This window comes from Manis javanica, chromosome 1, assembly GCF_040802235.1.
Source record: "Manis javanica isolate MJ-LG chromosome 1, MJ_LKY, whole genome shotgun sequence".
In the NCBI taxonomy this organism is placed as follows: domain Eukaryota; kingdom Metazoa; phylum Chordata; class Mammalia; order Pholidota; family Manidae; genus Manis; species Manis javanica.
In genome coordinates this window covers 144,403,385-144,427,449 of record NC_133156.1, presented here as the reverse complement: position 1 = coordinate 144,427,449, position 24,065 = coordinate 144,403,385, and the positions used below count along the sequence as shown (strand labels likewise).

The window sequence follows — 24,065 nt, the reverse complement described above, 5'->3', positions numbered from 1 at the left end:
TTTAAGCTCTGGGGGCAGTGCCAAGTGTTAGACTAATAGGGAAGTGAAAACACAATATGCAATAACCTTTAGTCTATAAGAAGTTTCCACAGGATTTCTCTGGTTAATACCATGATGGCATTTCTCGGTTTCTCCTCCCTTCCCTCACTACCTAGTTCCTCCCTTGTCAGCACAGGTGGGAGGGTCCTGGGAACTGAGCAAAGAGCAGATCTGAAGATGTAGCATGGTGTGTGTTGTGGGTGTAGAATTTGGGACAATTATTAAGATCCCTTAAAGGTTTATTTGACAAGAATTCTAAACAGGGCCAAACAGAAGGTGTACAGGATTTGGTACTTTAGAGGGAAAACCCACAACACATTATAGAGGCAACTATGACCACACTTTTAAAATGATTCTTATCAGTATAAAATATACGTGTAAAATAAGAGCTCAATAGATCTGTAAGCTTTATTATGAAAAAGAGAACAGCTCCATCCTTCCACCCACAAAGAGATGGCTGAATATTCTGGTGTTTCTCCCGCAGAGTTGACAGCTAGGATTTTCCAGTACTGAACGTTATTCATTAACTGTGTGCTATGGAAAAAGAGGATCTGGCTCTCTACTCCCCCTGCCCCCCATGTCTACAACATTGAGCAGCATTCCCCTTTCTCATCCTCTCAGTACAGCTGTACTTGTTGGTGAGATCACCTGGTGGTCGCCAGGTGAGCAAGACCTGCAGCTGGGGGATGTGGCAAACCGACCAATTTCTGTTTCCTATCTGGTTCCCTTACAGTCCAAGTCAGGGCTCTCCTGTGTTAGGGGTGGTTGTTTAGTTTCTTTCTGGGAACTCATCATTAATTCACTCCCCTCCTCAGGTACTCAGACACAGTAAGAAGTATGCTGGTTTATGCTTTGAAAAAATATTCCTCTGATATTGCATTACTGAGTTTCTAGTAGGAGAGAAAATGGCCTCGTATGTTGATACCGCCAGCTCTATCCAGAAGCCCATTAAAATCTTTATTTCACTATTATTCTCATTATTCTATTTTTCTTTGCTCATAATCCATCTTTGAAAATTTTTTTTACAAGAGACAATACCCAGGAGTTCTTCTTATGTGTGACATCATAGGCTTCTAACACAAAATCTGTAAAGAGAGCTTTACTGCTTCAGTGACTTAATAACCCCCTCTCCCCCACTCATATGGGTCCTCATCTCCACATCAACACATCCAGGAAGATGCACGACTTTATTTTCCTTTGCTATAAATCTTTTATTACAATATCACTTGGATGCTGCCTCCCAAATGAAAAATAGCCCCCGTGACTGCCTAAACCCAATTGTGTGAAAACCAGACAGAGCATGCTTGAGCCGTCTCTTCCTCTCTTGAAGTGCAGGCCACATGGCAGGGACATAATAAAGCCTTGCCTGGGATCTTCCAGCCCTGCGGTGCGCAGCCCTGTCATTCCCAGACTGAAAATGCCATATGCCTCTGTCCTCCCCCTCCTTCTGCTGTGCCAGCCTGGCCAGGCAAGCATCCAGGCACTCCTGAAGTAGAGTCAAAACATATGTGATTTATTGACCTCTGCTTAAAAAAGTGCACGTCTTTAAGTATTAACAAGTTGGACACTGCCTGTAAGGTAGTAAGATCCCACATCTTAATAAAGAAATACGGGGGATACTCCCAATGATTCTGAGCTTCCTTACACTAGGCATTTCACCGTTCTGTGGAGGTGAGGCTTCATTTTTGAAATATGTAAGTGGAAAATAACATCTTAAAGTTGTTGGCCTCTGCCCGTGTTGGCCTCTGCCTGCTGGTGACATGCCTGGCGGGCAGGGGATCATGTGCCCCAGAGGTGGCACAGCTCAAGATGAAAATTAATGCAGGCTCATTAGACCTAAGCCTCTCATAAGAAAGTGTGTTCTTATTTTGTTATCTTCTTGTATAAAGTTTACCATGATGCCTGGAACTTCTCTTTTCCACTGTTTTTTGGGTTTGATTATAATAATTTGTTTAAAGTATCAAATTATGGAAGTTGTACCCAACGAGGAAGAGAAGTAAGAGGACAGGATTCCAAATTATATGGCCACCTCTGACCAAGACAGAGTAACAGAAATGGGGCTAACCCTTTTACCAAAAATAACTAAAAAAATATCTGAAGCAACAGTTTTTAAGATAGGAGACATCAATCAGCAAAGGACAGTGATCACCAAGTGATGGGACGCCCACAGTGAGCCCACAACTGACCCAGCTGACAGCCTTCATGGGACATCCTCGCTTTGGTGGAGCCAGGGGGACCCCAGGGACAGAGCCGCGACTGAGGGGAAAGAGCTGGGGATGCAGGAAGCCCAAGGGGATCGGGCTCTCAGAAGGACAGAGCTGCACAAAGAGAAAACTTCCAGTGTTATGCAGAGGTTCCCCCTCAAGTACTTGGCAGAGTACACACAGTGAGTGTAGGTGAGGAAATCACACACAGGCAGGGGAAGAGCAGAGGGAACTGTGCACATCACTCACGCAGGTCCTGGAGGCGTGCTCACTCCTAAGAGCAAGGGTAGAAAAACCTCATAATTTACCAAGCTTTGGCTAAAGGATCGAAAAAGGGCTTGCTTCCACAGTGCGGAAAAAATTCACCCAAACCCTGCTCTGGTCTCAACTAATAAAGCCTAAAAGCCAAACCTGAAATGACCAAACTTCTTTTTTTTTAAGTTGAAGCATAGTTGAGATACAATATTATACTAGTTCCAGGTGTACAACATAGTGATCTGACAATGATATACATTATGAAATGCTACCATGATAGGTATACTTACTGTCTGCACCATACAAAGTTATTACAATACTACTGACTACATTCCAAACCGATTTCACATAAATTGACCATGTTCCAAAGGAAAGCTCTAGCATATTTTTAGGGACACAGAAGTGTCCAGTGCACAGCAAGGGAAAAAGTCACAATGTCTTGTGTCTAATTTAAAATTACCAGATATGTGAAGAAGCTGCTGAAAAATACAACCTATTTTAAGGAGAAAAATCAGTCAATTGAAATAGGCACAGAAATGACATGGATGATAGAATTTGTATTCAAGAATATGAGAACAGCTATTATAACTGTATTCCCTATGTTCTAGGAGAGAAAAACTGAATATACATGGACGATAAGGAGAAATAAAATAAGCTATACAACATTTCCAGGTAAATGAAAAGGAGAGATTACATCTCAAGTCATCCTATGGAGCCAACTTTAATGTGATACAAAACCAGATAAAGACAATAGAAGGAAGGAAAACTGCATGTGAATATTCCCCATGAGCTTAGATATAAAAATTCTTATTAAGAATTTAATAAACAGAATTCCAAACTACATAAAAAGGTTATTATCTCATAATTAAGTGGATATTATATCAGGGCTGCAAGGTTATTAACATTTGAAATTCATTCATTGTAATTAAACATAAAAACAGTCTAAAAAATAAACACACATGCACACACATATATATATGTAATACCTCAATAGACATAAAAATATCATTTGTTAAGATCCCAAATTCATTCCTCATAGAAACTCTCTATCAACAAGGATTAGAAATAAATTTCCTAAACAGAAGGACATCTACTCAAAATATACAAGCAACAAAGTATCTCAGCTCATGACTCAAGCTGGCATGCTCTCCTCCTAAGGTCCGAAAAGGTAGCAGATAGGGATCTCTGATCCTACCACTTCTGTTCAATACTACACTGAAGGTTCTAGCCAGTGAAACTTGTAAAGAAATAGAAATAAAAGTCATTATACTGGAAAAGAAGAAGTAATTATCTCTTTATTCATGAACAACATGATTGTGTATGTAGAAAATGCTATATAGATTCTACAAAAAAGCTACCAGAAGTAACATGAATTTATCAAGGTTGCAGAATACAGATCAATATAAAATATTAATTTTGTTCCTGTCTGTAGCAATGAGCACTCAAAAATTAAAAGAACGCCATTTACAATAGCATCAAAAATATGAAATACTTAGCAATAAATCTCACAAAATCTATGCATGACTTACACACTAAAGGAAACTGAATCCCCTAAATGAGGCACAGAATCAATACAATCTCAATTACAACTCCAGAAGGCCTCTTTTCTTTTTGGTAAAAACTGATAAGGTGGTTCTAAAATTCACATGGAAATAAAATGCACCCAGAATATCCAAAAGCATTTTGGAAAGAAAGAACAAAGCTGGAGAATTTATACAACCTGACTTCGAGAGTCATTATAAAACTACAATAATCAAGACACTATGGTGTTAGCATTAAGATAGAAAGACTGAGCAAAGGAATTGAGTAGAAAGTCCAGAAATAGGCACACTTGTAGACAGTTTATTTATTTTTGATTAGGGGGCAAAGGCAATTTGGTGGAGATAGGAGAGACCTTACAGCAAATGGTGCTGGAGTAATGGGCTATCTGCATTCAAAAACAAGAACTTTGATCAGTAACTTGGTCCATCTATGAAAATAAATGTTAAGTGGATCATAGACCAGCTACTAAAACCATAAAACCAATATCTAAAATCATATAAGACCAATCTAAAACCATAGGAGGAAAGATAGATGGATAGCTCTGTGCCCTTAGGTAATGCAAAGATTTCCTAGATAAAATGCCAAAAACATCATTCATACAAGCAATAAAATGCAAGGTTGAATTAATCAAAATCAGTAACTTCTGCTCTTTGAGAGACACTGTTAAAAGAATGGAAGCAAAGCCCCAATGGGGAGAGAATATTTGCAAATCAGAAATCTCATAAAAGACTCATACCCATTATAAATTTTAAAAAATTAAAATTCAACAGTAAAAAAAACCTTAATATGAAAATTGCCAAGTGATAGGAATAGACATTTTGCCAGAGAAGATTACACATGGCAAAAAAGCACACGTAAAGATGCTTGACAACGTTACTTAGAAAAAAAGTAAATTAAAACCGTAAGTAAAAGTAAACTACCACACACTTATTAGAATGACTACATTCCAACAAACAAACCCAAAGCCTGATAATGCCAAATGCTGGTGAGCTTGCAGAGCACCAGGACGTTACTCAGAAAAAAAGTGACCTTGCTGGTGGGAATGGAAAATGGTACAATCTCTTTGAAAACAACTTGACACTTCACTAAAAAATTAAATACACACTTACCATATGTCCTAGCCATTTCCCTTAGAGATATTGACCCAAAAGGAAATACATTACATATACGTGTACATGAATGCTCCTAAAAGCCTTATTCGTAGCCCCAAACTGGGAACAACCCACACTTCCACCAGCAGGTGAGCATTTAAACAAATCACCTTACACCCATACAATGGAAAAAAGAAACTACTCAGCAAAATAGGGAAATAAAGTGCTGATATATGGAGCAACACAGAAGAATCTGAAAATAATGATGCTGAGTGAAAGAAGCCAGCAATATAAGGAGGGATACTGTTTGAATCCATTCACAGAAAATCATGTGAATTTTGGGGGAACACAAACCTTCGGCCTATAGCAAAACACAAGCCACCAAATGCCATGTGAGGGTTTACACAGAGGATCTGAGATACTGAAAACATTGTGGAATCTGCAGTCTTGCTTTTGACTTAGTCTGTGAACTCAAAATAAATATTCAGTGCATGCACCTGAGTCTGGCTCAAAGAAGGTAAAAAGATTTGATATTCAAATGCCACATGACAAACTCCACACTAACCACTCTGAAGACAGGCTGATGATTTAGAGTTTTGAAAGAATATTGTTGATTTCTTTCCATTGTTATTACTAGTCAGTAAAAGCTCAATGAAAGAAAAGAGAAATGTTTTTTAAAATATGAAAGCAATATGGTAACAAAACCAAGTGAATATTTTTAAGTAGAAAATCCCACTGTTGCATAGAAACTGCATTTTGGCAGGTTTCCTCTGAATAGTCACAAATCTCTCTTATGGCACTTTCAGGAACCTTCCCTGTACCACTTGTTTGCACAGGGGTCTCCCCAGCCTGTGAGCTTCTTGAGGGTCTTCTTGTGGTGGATGCAACATCCTTCTAGCAGGTGACTGGCACCGTCGCTGGCACCAAATTGGGAGCTCAACATCTCAGGGGCTCATAAGCAGGTGTGTTTACTTTCAACAGGCAGTCGTCCTAAATTCTTTTAAGTGCAGAAAAGCAGATACTCCTCTTACTAAAAAAGATATGTATATGTGTGTGTATTAGATTATATATGTGTGTGTGAATATAAAAATGGAGCTGGCTTTCCTGCTTTCATAGTATTTCAGGCATCTTTTTTTTATGACAAACACTGTAGAAAGCCCATGGGAATAAGAAAATCAGCACTGTTGCTGGAACTCTTTATTACAGAGGCTGTGATTTGTGCACACACTATAAATGTACATCTCAAATGAGAAGATACACTTATTTATTTTATTCGCTCACCATAATGCCTTTAAATTCTTAGTCTCTGCGAGTGAACATCAAAAATTTAGACATCTTTTTCTGGGAAACACTTTGCAGTGAGAGGAGAAACAATTTTAGTTAGAGGCGAAAACCTATCAGTCAAGAAAATGTGTCCTTCTCAAATCAAAGATCGAAAGGTATCCACCTTTTGCTTCCATTCCTCCATTTTTGTTGTAAAGTCTTGTATTTGCTTGTGCACTTGGCAAAATTCCTGAAGGTATCTTACAAAGATCCAGACGACTCAGTTCCCTGCTGCATCCCATCCAGCACGTGGGGTCGTGTGTCTTCGGGTCCCGTGGGTTTAGTGCTGTGTGGAGCCTTGGGAGGACCTTGTCCATTTTCCGTTAGTCATGTCCACCCTGATTCCTTGATCCGAGCACAGCTATCATACAGGGACTTTGACCATCAGCCCCACTCACGCTGTGGTCGGCAGAATCCCAGGCACCCCACGATTCCCACCACCCGGTGTCACGCCCCATGTAATCCCCTCCCAGGGAGTGTGGTTGGCCCTGTGAGCCTGATGGGATCCTGGCTCCCTTGATTGGGTTCCTCCTAAGCTAACGCTTCCTCATAGCTGACAAGAGAGAAATTCTCCTCCTGGTTCTGAACAAGCTGGCTGCCACACTGTGAGGGGGCCATGCGGCCAGGGCCTGAGGGCAGCCACTAGGAACTGAAATATCCTCCAGCCAACAGACAGAAGAAAATGAGGACTCAGTCGCCAAACCATGAAGAACTGAATTCTAGAAACAACCAGAGAGCTTGAAAGAGGACCTGAACCACAGAGAAGCTTGCAGCTGTGGTCTACAATTTGATTTCAGCCTGTGAGACGAGCAGAGGAACCAGTTCAAAAGGGCGCAGGCCTCCATCCCATGGAAATGAGACACAAATGCCTGTTGTTTAAAGCCACTAAATTTGTGCTGACTTGTCACCCAGCAATAAGAACTAATACACTTCTATGTAAATGCATATTCATTTGGTATTTGTATATAAAAGGGAATCTAGTCCATGGCCCTGCTTTTCTTCTACTACTCGAAGGATTCAAGTTATTAGATGGATCAAATGCAGTTAAGTTTTCCTATCCCCCCATATCCTTCCTTTGCCTCTTGATCTGGTCTTTCTGTAGCAGACTTCATGGAAAACTCATTATCTTCCGTCTACGATCTTCTTAGGAGAAAGTTTTGGTTAAAAGTATTTTTTAAATGATCATTATTTGTCACTAATAATACATAGGAAATTCAAGGTGTTAATGAGAGGCCTGCACATTACCTACCAAACTGAGGTTGGTTGTTACAATTCATGTTTTAATAAGGTGCCTGATGTCATCCAGATTTCATTTTTTTGAATGGGACTGTACAGCATGGTGACAAAATGTCCATGTGTTGACCACCAGATTGTATTTCAATTCACCCATTCCACTAAAGTTGTACATTTTTAGTCCATTAGGTTTGAGTGAAATGTGTTGGGGAAATGCTTTTTGCTTTAAGGGAATAAGTAGCATTTAAAATGATGTTCTCTTCATTGCATAAAAGAGCTTTTCCTAAAGTGTGCCTCTGTGGGACACTCATGGCTAAGACATTCTATCATCAGGGAAGACTGAGAAGCCTTGGGTTCAACAAATTTAAATGCATTTCTTCACCCAGCAGTGAACACAGCCAATCTTGGGGGACAGGAACTGAGTGGACTGCACATTAGCAAACGTGGTCAGGGAGGGTGCCACCTGGAATCAAATAGGTTCTCAAAAGGTGGGAGCATCTGTGTTGTTTCATGACTGATTCTACAACCGATTTCACTGATTCAAAACTGAAAATAGGGTGCAGCCCTACAGTTCTGAAATCATATGAAAGTTCCTCCTCTTGTGCCAAACCTAACTAGCATTTGAAAGACTTAAGATGGAGTCTTACCTTCAGAATAGTGGAATGTCACAGCTCATACAAAATGAAATGAAACCTCAGTGCAATCTTAGCCACCTGAAGAAAAGTTTAAGGTCCTAATCACAGAAGATAAAGAAGACTCACTGGTTAAAATATAACTTGTCAATATTGTTCGCTATTTACCCTTACTTTTTCCTCAATTAAGTTAAAAGTCTCCGTGCCCCAGTTTGTAAGTGTTCACAGTGCATGCACAGGGGCCCTGCAAGAATCCTGATGAGAAGAGGGAAGCATGGGATGGGCTGCTTGGGACGCATGGTCACAACTGGCGGCCAAGTTCCATTCCAAGGCCCCAGGCCCGGATGGGACTCTGGGGCCTCCATCCTTCCTCTCCAAGCTGGGAACAACATTATCAGAAGGCCTCCCAGTCTCCCAGCAACACAGACACATTTCCCACAGAGGGTAAGGGCTTTGTCCTTTCATAACAGAATCACCATTCTCAATGCAGTAATGTAAACACATAATGGCTTTAATACAATCTTGCCCAACTATACTATCACAATAGTTAATATTCTGTCTCCATGAAGCAAGAACATCATAACACAACAACTTCTCTAGGACTACTATGGATGGATTTACTTCAAAGATCTATAACTTTCTCTCTCAGAACTTAATTTAATAGCTTACGGACGTCATGGAGTTATGGTTAAATTTATTGGTTACTGACAATACTGTTGATGCATTAGTATTTTTGTCCTCATAGCCTAAAAGCACTTCTTGCATCTGTTATTTATTTATTTTTTTCCTGTAACTGAAGTTTTAGGCCACAACTCTTCTGGTTGCTACACCCCCCTTCTTCGTCTCTACTTGCATCTAGGTGACAGTCTGGACGATAGACACGTAAGCTCACCAGAGCAAGAATTGGAGAGAACAGTCAGACTTTGTTAGAACACTGGAGTCTCTGCCACAGGGCTGGACAGCAAATCCCTGCCCCTCATTTGCTTGCCAAACCTGGCCCTGACTGTGGCTGTAGCCCTAGTGTGGCTGTTTGTCATGAATGAGGATGATGGTAGAATTAAAATACTCCAGATGGTGATATCATATTTGTAACTTAAGCATTTCTAGACTTTAACATACTTAACATAAATGAGGACTGCAGTAGTATAAAAAATATTCAAGATGGTAATATCACACTTATAATTAAACATTTCTGGACTTTAATGTACTTAGCACATGGCAATGAATAAAAAACAGTTTACTTATCTAAGACTCCTCTATAAAAAATAATTTCCCAAATCAATACTTAAAGATTAATTGACATATGGATTTTCATCTGCTTAAATGCAATTAGAAAAACATTCTGCTATAAATTCTTTAAGTACGGACTGGTGATTAAATAATGATGTGGGTACACCTCTTCCAAATCTGTATTTTTAGTCACAGGTATGAAATTTATGCTGATGCAGGTAGTACATCCATTCTTAGTTTTTAGCTGTATTCAACTTTCTCCCTTACTGTTCCTACATAAACACACACTTTTATATGTGAAAATAGAAAAACTTCTGATGAAGGGCACTTATTTGGAAGGTCATATGTGAAGGTTTTCTCAGCCAACAAATGCAGCTACAAACCTCCTGTTCTAGACCATTGCTTCTTCAATAAGGTAGGGTGTTTCTTATTCAAAGCCATCTTTCAGGCCTATAGAGAACAACTCAGCTGAAGTATTTAGAATTCTATACTGTGGATGACTTTAAATTCATTCTCCTATTCTAGGAAACACTGCAAAATTTAAGCAAGAGAATTGACTGCTTTCTGTTTCAATTTCTATTAATTTAGCCAAGAAAAATTCCATAGGGTGACAGAATAAAAATGTCTGCTATTCCACAAATATGACAAAGGTATCTCTAAATTGCTCAATTTTCTGCAAATATAAGTATACAGAATGAAAAAAAAGTGATGTTAGGGTGAACACAGACATCTAAGTTTTATTCTGTGACAGAAAAACATTTTAGTTTTCTTCTTTTAGAATATTCCTCAGTATTAGAGGTTATCTGGCTTTATTATGCCATGAAATGTTCTAATCATATTCAGGGAGTGAGATGTGAGGTTTGTTCTAACAGGCTTTACATGGGTAGACAGGAATGATACCAACAGCTGGAAGACTATATATATTTTTTATTATATATAACATAGAATTATATATAAAATGCATATAATTGCATAAAATTATTATCAAATTCATATGCAAGGAGACTCTAGTGTAAGAGATTCTGAGTGGCAGTTCCCAGGATTCTTCTAGAATACTGGGTTAATTTGTGTTAATTGCTTTTCTGTGGATCCATGGTACTTGCAGGGTAAAACTCAAAGTGCTCAGCTTTCCAGACATTGAGAAAGTCAGATCAACTGCAGTTTGATCTCAATCCCTTCCCCCCCACAGCTTGCCACTGGTGCCACGTGGCACTGTCTTGAAGACCCATAACCATATGCTGTGGCTCCAGGCCTCTACATCTTCACTGCCGCCACGTTTCCTGCAATAAGCTAATCTCCTAAATTTACCCATGAGTACCACTCCCACCTTTGCATTACCACTGTGCCCTGGAAAGTAACAGACAGAGGATGTGGTACCAGAGTGACCCCTCTGCACAGGACCCTCCTGAATAGATGAGATTTATGAGGGCAGCAGCCTCCTTTTTCTCAGTTTCCCATTTCTCACTCAGCACTAGACATTTGCTACCTATCCCACAGTAGGCACTCAGCCAGCACTCAGCCCTTGTGGCACTTCCTCTGTGAAACATGGCGCTAATGAGGTCCACACATCAGAAAACAAGCCACAGTGCCCGTGCTGATTTTTGATCACATACCCTCAAAGGTGTTCAAAATTGTTGGAAAGTAAACTGAGTAACTTTTCAATCAATCAATAAACAAACAAAGATCACTTGGCTTTGGTTCAAGTGGGATGGGGACAGGAGCCCATCCACTTGAACCCCTCACCTCACTGCCACCTGCAGGGGCTCTGCATGGCATCATCTGCCAAACACTGCAATAAATAAATGCCACCCTATTGTCTATTGACCAGTCATTAACTAAGAGTCTCTCACTTTGAGACACAGGTAAGAGAGCTGGCAGGAATCCTTGGGGTAAATTATTCCCATCCTTGACTTTACAACTCTTATTTCTTTACTGTGTTGTATTGCATTGGCTGTGATTGCCAGCACATCATTTAACATCAGCATTGCCAGCAAGAACCATTAGCTTTTCTTTGACTCTACTGGACAAACTTCCAGCATGTAGGATTTACTACAACATTTTGATAGGTATCCTTCACATTACATTGATCCATAAGGTTAAAGACATTCCCATCCATGTTCTGTGGACTTTATAAAGAACTACTATAAGTGAGTGTTGAATTTTATCAAATGTTTATTATGCACCTACTGAAGTGACTGTAACATTCTTTCTCTATTAATTTTATTAATATAAAATGTCTTGTTTACAAGATTCTCCATTTGATCACCATGTCATAATATGAATATTAACATATGAATATAACTGAAATGTAAATATTTATGTATGTATAATTTATATGTATATTTAAAGCCTGATGAATTAATGTTGTATGAGATTGCATAAAGTGCACACTGCACAAAAGATCCTGGCAGAGCGGGTTCACGAGGGCTGCACCTCCTAAGCCCTGAGCCTTGGTACGAGTTGTCTGTACTTAGAGGAAGGAGCACTGTTCTTTGCATGAAAACATGCTGAGTACCTGCCAAGACCTGCACCTGGGGTATTGTGATCCTTAGAAGGGGAACCTGTCCAAATGCACACACAGACACTTTATAGGTTAGCAGTTCTCCGGGGTCCCATACATTCCTGGTCTTCAGGGCCAATACCAGTTATCAACCAACCCAACCAGTGGGTAAATCAGCTTGAGAATGCTTGCTGTAAAAGTGCTCACTTGGAAAGAAACGTGCCTCTGTGCTTACTGCTCAGAATTCCTGCTGCTCTGTCTGTGAGCTCTTTACCTTCTAATGCCTTTCCCCTACTCAAAGAGGCAGCCCTGAGAACAGGCAGCCACGTGTTACAGTGAGGGGAAGAGAGATGAATAAAACAGAAGACGCTGAAGAACAGATTTTGTTCTGTACACATTCTTACAAATACGATGACTGTTGGGAGACTTCTTGAGAGATCATTTCATCTCTGTGGCTGGTCCAGAAACGACAGTTCTCTCTTGATTAGAATGCTGCCAACACATTTCACACAATTCAGTGAGCAGCCACCTCGTGCCAGGCACCAAGCCCGTACCGAGGATGCAGTGGTGAGCCAGAGACAGGGCATGTGCACCGGGGGCTTGGAACCTCACAGCACCCCCCGCAGGGCATCCCGGGGTCGCCTGGCACTCCTCCCCTCTCTGGTAGGGATGACTACAAGGAAGCGCCACCCAGCCTTCTCTAACTTTAGGCTCACCAATGATTTCACCCTGAAATAGTTACAAGGACATAATTTACAATTTTAAACCATGCCAAGCAAATATCTGTCCTCCTCTGAAATGTAAATAAAATGTCTGCCAAGTGCCAGGACTGCAAAACTTTCTTTCGTAATGCTAGTCCTGCTATGAATATTTATGTAAACTTAACTTTTCAAACTCAAGTACTTATGCTGGAAGTTAACTCAGATTCCTTTCAAACAAATGAGGCAAAACCCAATACGTTTATAGTAAATTCATAGCCGCACCTATTCAGAGGCCTCTCCTATGTAAATAACAACCTAAAGGCAGCAAAAGGGAAGTAACAAATTCTGCTAAGGAACAAGATGTAATGTCTACTGGGAAAAAAGTTATAACCTCCATTAATTACATTTTCTTTTGCAGAGATTCAAGTACAAGGTGGAAGTGAAATGCCAGAATCTTAAAAACTAGCTATTTGTATCAGGAGGAAACAGGGTTTCTATTGACCAGACTCCCCTGACTATGCTGTGACTCTTGGGGCACGTCTAAGAATAATATGAAATCTGAGTGCTGAAGCAGACAAGACAATGGGGGAGCTGAGAGGTTCCAGGCAGGTCACCTAACATATCTGCATCCAAGAAAACAGCCAAAGCCCTGCACACAGCACACACCTGAAATTATATCTCCCTAACAGCCACGGGGATGGTGGTTTAAAAAATACAGCCTCAATCCCAGTGCACCAGAAGTACTGCAATAGCCAGTGTAATGGGTGGCAGCCTAATGACCCATTTGTTTCAAAGAGATTCTCAGCACCTAGGAACACTGCACGTGTATGGGGGCCCATGGGCAAATCTGTCCTGCAGTGTAGACAGTGAGGGTTCCTCAGTGGATGGGGGGGTGAGGCACACCCTCACAGCCCTCCAGGTGAGGCTGGCCATGCCCATGCCCCTCTTGTGGAAACACAGATGGTCTACCAGTCCCAGAGCCAGCCCCTCCTGCTGGTGGGGACACCACTGCATTCAGGGTCCGGCTGAGTACTGGTCTTCCTAAGTCTCGGCAAAACCCAAAACCAAGACAACTTCTGCAAAAACGGCAATCTGGAGCTTTTTTCCAAAGAAACCCATTCCATAATCAGGGCACTTAAAGTCGCAAGCTGGACTCCTTCCAGCCCCTGGACACCTGTAGCTTGGGTTCCACTGTGGGACCTTCTACCTGGAGCCGGTGATATTTGGCTGTTAGGGTTCTTTCTCCTCCCAGGCTGAGAGGTTTTGAGCTTAACCAGATTCCCATTCCACACAGCTCACACCCAGAGCTGTGGCTCACACTCAGTTGTTCAGGGCTTGTTTGTTGAGGGAACAGAGCTGGACTAGCCTCGGGTTGGTGTATGTGAAGTGCACCCTGGGAAATAAGACAATTTGTTTAACATGCAGGATGATCCTCTGAAAAGGGCTCAGGGTCATTACGTTTACATTTGTATTTACATAGGGGAGCTCAAATACTGGAATCCATGCCACTTTAAAAGATTAAATTCAGATTTTCTTGTCTAATTAGGTGCTCTGTATTAGTTATATGTACTCATGTCTTGCCTATGGGGATTTGATAAGGTCTCGGAAGGTCACTGCCAAATGCAATCTAATAGCAAAACCAATTTTAATGAACTTTGTACACCATTACCATAGGTACACTGGTTTTCAGTACTAAGTCCGATTCACTGGGAGCAGACTTGCAGAGCTAATTAGAAAGAATTTGAAATAATTTAAGAATATGAACAAGAAATGAAATGCTCATAAGCAAATTTCTTGGGAAGAAAAATTAAAGGTGAACTAAAGGCAACTCCACTGGGGTGTGGAGAACCTCTAACAGAGAAGGTGAACCAGAAGTTATGTTCCATGATAAGAGACTGTAAGAGGGAACTGAAGAGTAGTTGAGAGCAACATGCTAAATGAGAATACTCCCTTCACTTGAAAAGATGTCAGCAGTATTTTCCCAATTTGCCATCATTTAAAAAAAAAGTAATACATACATTTAATAACTATTTATTCATTTTCCTATACTCTGCTAGATGTTGAGGATACAATCATGAATAAAACAGATATTGTCCCCAATTTTAAAATCTGAAAATATCCTCTCTTTTGGTATATAACTAAGTTAGTTCAAAAATTAATTCACCTCCTATTAGTGTGATGGAACTTTTATCCTTGAAATAATACTAAACCCCAGTTTATATAATGCATTTGGGGGCAACACTGTCCTTAAGTTTAAGTTTTTTAGCTTCAGGAACACCTATTCAAGTTGAAGTAATGGTTGTGGGAAAGTAGCACAATTCAGAATCAGGACCACACATGCCCACATGTATTCACAGTCATAGCATTATGTATGCATTTACAGTTAGATAGCTTCTATCTTTTGACAGTAAAAATCAACATGATTTTTTTTCACTGCAAGAGAAAAATAACTGAAAACATGATGTTGCGTATGTGTTTGAAATCACTGATGCAATTGAACTGTGGAAATATTAACCCAAGAAAGTTAGTGTATCTCCAATTACGTAACAGCAAAGCAAGTTAGTAAGAGCCGAGTAACTGCACTCCTTAGCCTGGTATTCACGATCTTCTGGGAATAAAACAACTCACTCTCCAAATCTGTGCCTTACCACATTCCTATATACATCCTCAAGCCACACATTCTCGGATCTGCACCCTACACTCATGCCCCTGTCACAGAGAAGCTGCCACTCCCATCTCAACGTGGCTAAACCCTGGCCACACCTCATGGGTCCCTCAGTCCGTCCAGCCAGAGGTAACCTCTCCCTCTCCCGGACTCATTGTTTTAAGTGTTCCACTGGCATTCTAGACTTCTTCCTTATATTCCAGCCATTTGATTTATATATTTTTTCTCCTACACTAGAAAACCAGCTCCTTGAGGTAGGAACCATTTTGTATGATCTGCATATCTCCCGAGTACCCAATACAGGTCTTAACACACACTAGATAGTTAACATTTTGGTTGACTAGATTTGCACATGAAAAGCTCTGAAAATTCTACAAAAGACAATATGATACACATGAAGTCACTGAGAGTTTTCTTTTCTTCTGTATGTAAAACTATTTAGAATTAACAGTGTCACAGGAGATCACACCAAGCATTAGACAAATTAATTATCAAAGACTCATAGAACAGGCACTGTTCCTGTCTTCCCTTCACTCTCAGGTGTCAAGGCCTTATCACTAAAAGCTGTTAGCAGGTGCAAAAAGATAAGGGAAAGGATTCAAATAAGTTTCACAACAAAACTGCCTGGAGAATAGCAGAGCCTCCTCTTAAAGTCTGGATTCCATCTGTTCATCCAGCTATTTTTGTCTCTCTTTTGAGAGGCAATGGCCCATGTGCTGCTGGGTTCATACGCAGAGCCTGGATAATTTTATAGGGTAGATTCCAAAGCTTCCTCCTGCCAGCCACTGCCATTTCTTTCTCCCACATGATGACACTCATGTTCCTTCGAAGACTGCTTTCTAAGAGTCTTAAACTGGGCAGTGTCATGGGACTAGAATAGCCTGGAACAGATGTGGAAAATGTTTCCCATAATGACAGAAGCAAGATGCCAAATAGCAGTGTGGAGGATGTTAGTTTCTCATGCAGCATGGCTTATAAAATAATGCAAGAATGTGACATGGTATGAGCCAATTCTATCTTTGTCTTTATTTTAACTATTTCTTTCAAACCAGAACTTTATGAGATTCTGAAAGTTGAATAGATCTTAAAAAAAAACATGCCGTGGAGTGAAATGAAGAGACAACTGTTCTAAGAATGTTCTACCATGGTACATTGTCAGGATGCAGAGCAAAATAATAAAGCTTTTTTTTTTTTCCTGACAAATTGTAAAGGCTTCTAAATGTATCCCTGCATTTCTATTTAGAACTATGAAAAGGAAAAAAAATCTAAATGTAGCAGTAGCTTCTCATATTCTTATATTCACAGAGGACAGGTCTGAACTAGCTCTAGTTCTCAGACAGTTTTAGGATTACTAAAGGGATAGCACTTGGACAGAGAGAAAGCATGGTATGTGTGAAAACATTCAATGTTTTAAAACATTTTTTCATGTTTCAACATCTGTTGCTTTCTTCTTTAATTACAAGTTGCTTTGAAAATTATTATGTATGTGAATTGTTTTAACTACAGAAATTATACATGTTCAATAGTTCCATTGGAGGCACTCAAATGAAATAAGAAAAAAGGGGGAAATGCAAATCTTAAGCAAAACACAAATTAAAACATATTGTTGATCTAACTAAACTCTTATGTTACTTTTCCAAAGGAAGAACTGTCTGCCAGGAGCCACACCAAATGACAAGCAGAATGTGTTCAAAACTCATTTTCAATTCCTCTGGCTATGTCTGTACATGTGTGAATGACTTCCACAACAAACACCATCTTTGCTAACTGAAAACTGGTATTAAAGTCTACTTTGAACAACAGCATCCACAAACAAAAATTAGGTAATGAACGAACGGGTGCACAGACCCTTTCGTAAGTGAGGTCTCCCTAATTCACCCTGCTACCCTAGAGCCCACCACAGGGTAGAAGTTGAATATTTATTAAATAACAGTGAAATGAAAATGTGTAAAAATCAGGATGTTCAGATGCTAGTTACTTGAGTATGAGTACAGGCAAATGTCTGTTCAGACAGTGATGTATGCAGGTCCTGTGAACCTGACTAGGTCAAATGAAGATCACACTACAAGAGACACAATCAATGAAGTAAATGACAAATGCCTTCGATCAGAGGAACGTCTCCCCAGGTTTTTGTCTGCTTTTTTATTTACTTAATTTTAGAGAGGTTGTAAAAATGAGTCAGCTGAGGCTGTATGCTGGCTTCTATAACACAGAACAGCAATGGGTCAGATCTCTTCACCTTTTCCATACGTTGGTCAGCACAGTTAGCATCAGTGCAGACCCACAGGTCTCAGAAGGGCTGGCTGAGTGGGAGGAATGTTCCCTTTATGCCGTCACTGCCTGAGATGATCTAAGGCATGCCCATGCCTCCTGAAAACAGCCTCAGCCTGTGCAGGGAGGTACTGGACCAAAATAATGATTTTTGCAGGGTGGAGGGGAGAGGGAAGCACTCAAAGATGCAGATAAATGCAAGAGCTAATCCTTGATGCTACCAGCTGCCCCCAGGGCAGGAAGTCCTCATCTCCAAACTAAGGGATAACATTCAGAGCAAATAGTTTTGGGTGGATAACCGAGCAGCTTTTTAAAACCGGAGAGAGTGTGGTCTCTAACGGCAGGGGCAGGTGCCCAGGAGCCACCTGAAATAGATGAGGGGAGTGACAGACAGTGACCTAAAACAGGTGCCTGTTTGGGTGGGGACATCAGTAAACAACCCAAGGATTGTTCTCTATGGAAAACCCAAGACCAGCCCAAAACTATTTGCAGGGCTACAATCAAAGACTGAAGTTGTATTTGGAAAAAAACATTCCCTTCTTGTTTTTTGAGGAACTTCTACTAAGGCTTGAAATTTAGAAAGCCACATTTCATTATTCATTTTGCACCAGTTAAAAATTTGGCATTGTTCTAAAACAGAGACCTGAGTGTCCCATAGCTGGGTATTTGTTATGCCTTTAAAAAGTCAGCTGGTTCTGTGCATTCTGTGTATTCACAGGTGCACAAAGATTTTTAAACTCATAGCAATTTTTTGGAAATTGTTATGACTGATAATACCATTAATGTGTTTCCATGAGTAAATTTTAGATACTGTAATGTCAGGTATTAGGAAATCTTTGTCATGGAATTAATTGGTAAAATATCAAGGAAAAATCTGTGTTTGTGTCTCACTTAGGTAATTTTTATAACAGAAAACCTCTATTCAAGAAAGCTTTTCCTTTCAATTGACTTTGCAAACACTGTATTTGAATTACTATGGGCAGAAACAAACCAGATTTTTTTGTAAAGTCAAAAAAATCTGTACAACACACTCTTCCAACGCTATAAATAAAACATTTTTGTGAAATACTCCAGATCTCTGTCCCAATTGCAATTTCCAGAGATTGTAGATGATAATTTATATGTTCTAGAGGCAGGCGTTTTGATGGATTAATTCCTGTACTCCATCATTTTCCTTTTCTCTCCATCTGCATCATGCATCATTCTTAAACTTGATTGTCGAACTTCGAGTGCTAAATTTCAGACAACTTACACTTTTGTGGCCATCCACTGTGCCACTTGATTTTCTGTACTGACATTAACTTTTTCAAAATACTCAAGCCTTTTTTAACAAAATGTGGCATTTTTACTCTGACAATCTTTCATATTTGCAAGCTCTTCACTGAAATAGCTCATAACAATGGAAAGCAAATTTTTACATTTCCATGCTTATGAAGGTACAGTAATCAAGTTTCAGCCAGGGAAATCAATCACTTCCCTTGAGTTAAGAGAATTTGGAAATATAAGCAAATGCATTTTATAAGCACAGTGCAGTGGAAAATCTCCCATTGTGACCTTCCTCATGAAGGTCAAAGTCATTTGTTGAGCTTTTGTAATGGATCACATAAAAACTTTAGATGGCCTCCAACAGATTCATCATTTAAGAAAAAGCATGCCTGTTAATAGTCATGAAGCGTATTTGAGAGAGAGTTTCCACAGATGGTAAGGGAAAGAGAAAGCTGGATGGGTGGCCGGTGTTCACAGCTCTATGGTTTGGTGATCTCTGATTTGAGGATTTCTAAGGAGGAAGGAGGTGAGGGGTGGGAGTGGGCGCAGAAGCTAAGATGATTTTGACTCAGTATCTGAAGCTATGGGGTACTTTCGATATCACATACCAGACAGTCCCCAGCAAGGGGGTGGGCGTTTCCTGCCTCTGCTTTGCTACCACTGGCCCTCAGCCCTGACCCAGGCACCCCCCAGGCCTCAGCAACTACAGCCCCAGCCCCCAACACAGCAGAGGAAGAGAGCAGCCCTCCCTTCCTGTGTCTCCTGAGGATCAAGGAGACCCTCATTCCCGGAGAACTCCAGCAGCTTCTCCATGTGCCCGAGGCAAGAACCAGTCCACACGATGGAGAACCACTGCGCTAAATGAAACACTGGACAGAAATCCAAGTGTAGTCTGGCCCAATAATAAGAATCCATAGCAACGTGATAGCTGGAAAGGTCTCGGAGTCCATGGGACCCTACAGCCAGTGTCCCACCGCAATTACTGGACTGGAGAATAATTCAGACATCCTGCGGTCAATGGCCATTCTAGTGTGGTCAGGATTTGTTTGCATGAAGCCAGGTGTAGCAAGGGCTTTGGGGGCCCTACATTGCAGTCCCCAGCCTATGACGCCAGCTGCAGGCATGGCGGTAGGCAGTTGTGTGCCAGCAGCACCCATTTGGGACACAGGTAACACTTCTGCAGCTTTTTGCTTTAGGATCTTCTTGGAGGCCCCTGGAAGACTGCAGCCCAGGAGGATCCCTCAACCAGCAGCAGCCCCTAAAGGGCAGGTGCTTCTAAGAGGCATGTGCGGACTTCACAGTCATCCCGGAAGGAATTCTCCCTGCTGCCCACAGCCGTTGACCTTGTAACCAAACCCTAACAGGGGCTTTCTTTCTTCTCTTACTTGCTCCCCTCATCCCACCCAACTGTGGCTGTAGATTTATCTCCTGAGTAAACTATGTGATCTAAGCCCTTGTTTTGCCTCAAGCTCAAGATAAGATGCCAGGCTTGCCCCTCTCAGCTCCCACTTTCACAATGCAGAACGCAGTCTGAAATGAAGGATGACAGCCACCCTGTATGTTTCAGAGGCTTGGAAGGACTGCAGTTTTCATGCACTGAGGTGAGGGCTGGGGTGGCCCTTCCGTCCCACATCCGGCATCTGGCTGTGCATTGTCCTTCTACAGGGCAGCATACTCCTCACATCTGGATGACATTAACACCCCCTTAGAATTACGCAGTGCACAACCCACACAACTGTTTGCAATGACTTTGGGGGGCAGGGATTAGAGCAGGTGCCCCTCCAGCTGCATCTGGTTATCTGGGGGCATCCCCAAGAATCCTCTGGTATGTAGGAACAGGCTTCTCCTATGCTTCCTGTTTTTACAGTAATCCATAGCTTTTGGTCAACTGTTTTCCACCTTGCGTGGTATTTTAGTAATAAATATAGTGTCATTGGTACTGTTTCTGCTTTTGAGCTACCTTTGCTGCATCCCACACCATCTTTAGCTCCATGCTTTCACACATCTGTTAAGCCTTTGAGGAAGTCTTGAGTTCCATTAATTTGGGAAACAATTCTATTTACATAAAACAACATTTTATGTCTTTCCTCCTTTTAAATGTTGTCATTTTCAGCCAAAACATAGAACTAAGATTTGTGTTATGAGTTTATCTTCAATGAATTTCCATGCTCACGAGACTCTCCTGAGGGTATGCTCATGGTAGGCTAGAAGAATATGATCACAGCATTATGAAAATCAGGGTGCTATTCAACAAGAGAAGTATTATGGAAAGAAAAGAAGCTCTTCTTTCATTTAATATATACTTTGTACTAAATAAGAGTAAAGAAAAATCAGGCCCTGCCATTTAATACTTTACAGTGAGCAAAGAAATCATGCAAATGGAGTCGTGTCATTATATTCTGTTTGTGTCTAGCCAACCAATACTCGGGTGCTGGGTCAGTCACCCACTAGCAACTTAGTACTAGCCAAGTTCAGGAATATTTCTCAAGTTGAGTTTTTCTATCTCCAAGTGGAGGTAATAATGAAAACTGCCAAGAGGGAATACAGAGGAAATAAACATCATATATTTTAATTGCTTTTAGTGCAGAGTTTTGCATGTAAAAGGTGTTCAGTAAGTGTTACTTTATTATGGTGATACAGGATTTCAGTCTATCATGACATGTTTAAATAGTAAGTCCAGTACTCTTACTTATAATTGCATTTTAATATTGCATTTGACAGTATGCAATAAATTATAAGGACTTGATCTAATAATTATCATGATGGCTACAACTACTATCCAAAAAATGGTTAGAAATGAAACAAAAATATGTCAAAGAAAATGAACTCACAAGCGGCTAATCTAAACTAATGTGGCTCACTATTTTATATTAAATAATTATAGCCTTGAACTTTCAAGTAGCTGATGATCTAGCTTAACTCCTGGCAGTAAACAGACACTGTTCCTCTCTCAGCCCATTCCCCACAGGTGGAATGGAGAGACTGACTAAGCACAATGTTGGCAGCTTCTCTGTAAACAGGTTCAGCGTCCTCAGGGAGCTCACCAACCTGGGCTGTCTTACTTCCTTTATCCATAAATATTAGTACCATAAGTCACATTCACAGAGATGCTGTCACAGAATGAAAGGCAGGTAGATCACACTTGACTCTCAGCAGGTGCTCAAAACATATCATCATACATATATGTAGGATATCCTATATATATTACATTACATATAGTCTCTCAAACAGCCAGGTGTTAATGCCTCATTCAAGGACACCAACCAGAGACATGGCACAGCACTGTGACCTGCTGACTCAGAGGCCTGGCCTGTGTCCTCTGCCCTCCATGCCCTCTCTGGGAGGCCACGAGTGTGCAGGGACAGCATGGAGACCGGGAGAAGAGCAGCAAGGACTAGAGGAGTCCGGGAACTCCCGTTGGTTCTAGGTAAGTTTCCCCTGAAGCTGGGAGGACATGTCTGTCTATTGAGTGAACTGATGTCTCATTAAGTATCTCATTCCAAATTCATCAGAGGGTCCAGCCACTAGGGAAGGATGTCTGGGCGCAATGGGCCCTCAGTTAGCTATACACACGTGCCTCTGGAGTCCAGAGAAGGGACATCAGGATCACAGACTCACGGGTTTCAGACCAGTGGCTTCACCCCACCCTTCACAGAGGAGGATCAGACCCAGCCACAGAGGGTGGCCTTAGACCCACCCAAATACATGGCGGCATAAGATCCATGCCCCCCTTTGTCACTCAGCTCCCCAACCAACCCAATGCTATGCAGCCTCCAAAACTCCAACCTTTGGAATTTCTTTCCCTTGAGCTTTAACCTCATTCCATTTTATTTTGTTGTGGCAAGAATATTTAACATGAGATCTACCTGATTAAATTTTTAAGTGTGTGATACTGAATTGTTGGCTATAGACACAATGTTGTATGGCAGATCTGTAGGACTTGTTCTTTTCGCTTAACTGAAATTTCACATTCGTTGATTAGTGAGTCCCCGTTTCCCTTGCCCCCCAGTTCCTAGGGGGCTCTTTGACTCTACCGCCACTCCACACTTTTGATTCAATTTATTTGATTATTTTAGATACCTCATGTAAGCGGAATCATGCAGTAGTTGTCTCTCTATGTCTGGTTTATTTCACTCAAGTTTCATCTATGTTGCCACATATTACAGAATTTCCTTCTTTTTAAAAACTGTATGGTACTCCACTGTGTGTAAATACCACACTTTCTTTAGCCATTCATCTGTGGAGGGGCACTTAGATTGTTTCCACATCTTGGCTGTTGTGAGGACTGAAATGAAAACGGGAGCACACAAATCTCTTCTGAAAGAATTGGTTTAGATTCTTTTAGATGTGGAGAAACTGAAACCCTTACACAGTGTTGGAGAGACTGCAAAGTGGTCCAGCTGCTTTGGAAAAGTATGAAGGTTCCTCAAAACTGCCATAAGATCCAGGCAGCCCACTTCTGTGTAGTTACCCAAAGGAAATGTAATCAGGATCTCGAAGAGATATTGACATTTAGAACTTGAAGAGCAGGTTCTCGGCAAGAACTAGTAACTCTCTAAGAGGGTCCTTGACTGTCTGAACTGAACTTCTCTTACTGATATTTAAAGAAAGACTTGGAGATTTATTCATAGGCAAGCACATATGAATTTCATAGGTGAAAGTTGGGAAATCTGTAGTATTTTGATATTAAAATGATGGAGCAAGAAAAGAATCTCAAGTCTTTTATATCCAGTTCATACATGAGCTTGAAATCAACTCATTTTCTGTAAGCTCCTGTGGTACTCAGGAAATTCAAGTTCTTATACTTTCCAAAAACACATCCTTTAGTGCATAAATAGCATTTCATTAGCACACTGTTATTTTTAGTAAGGTTGAGCTCGCAGAAAGAGCTGAAGCCCAGGAACAACAATTATAGAAATGAGAGCAGGAAGGAGAGCCCACCACGAAGGGGCTCCTGCCAGAATCAGGGGTGTGACTATATTTGACATCCATAGTGGATCTGGGGGGACAGTTTCTCCCTGTCATACCCTCCTGAGAGGAGGAGATTGAGATTAAGGAATACCACCAGACTTCTCATCCAGCAAGATACTGGCCAGCAGATAATCAACTTCAT

At 40.9% G+C, this 24,065-nt stretch overlaps 1 protein-coding gene across 4 annotated transcripts in view; it reads right to left on the bottom strand.

Annotated features, from left to right (window-relative positions):
• Positions 1-24,065, bottom strand: part of SEMA5A (semaphorin 5A) — a 439,431-nt gene that overhangs the window by 29,237 nt on the left and 386,129 nt on the right. The gene's annotated exons all lie outside the window — the stretch shown is intronic.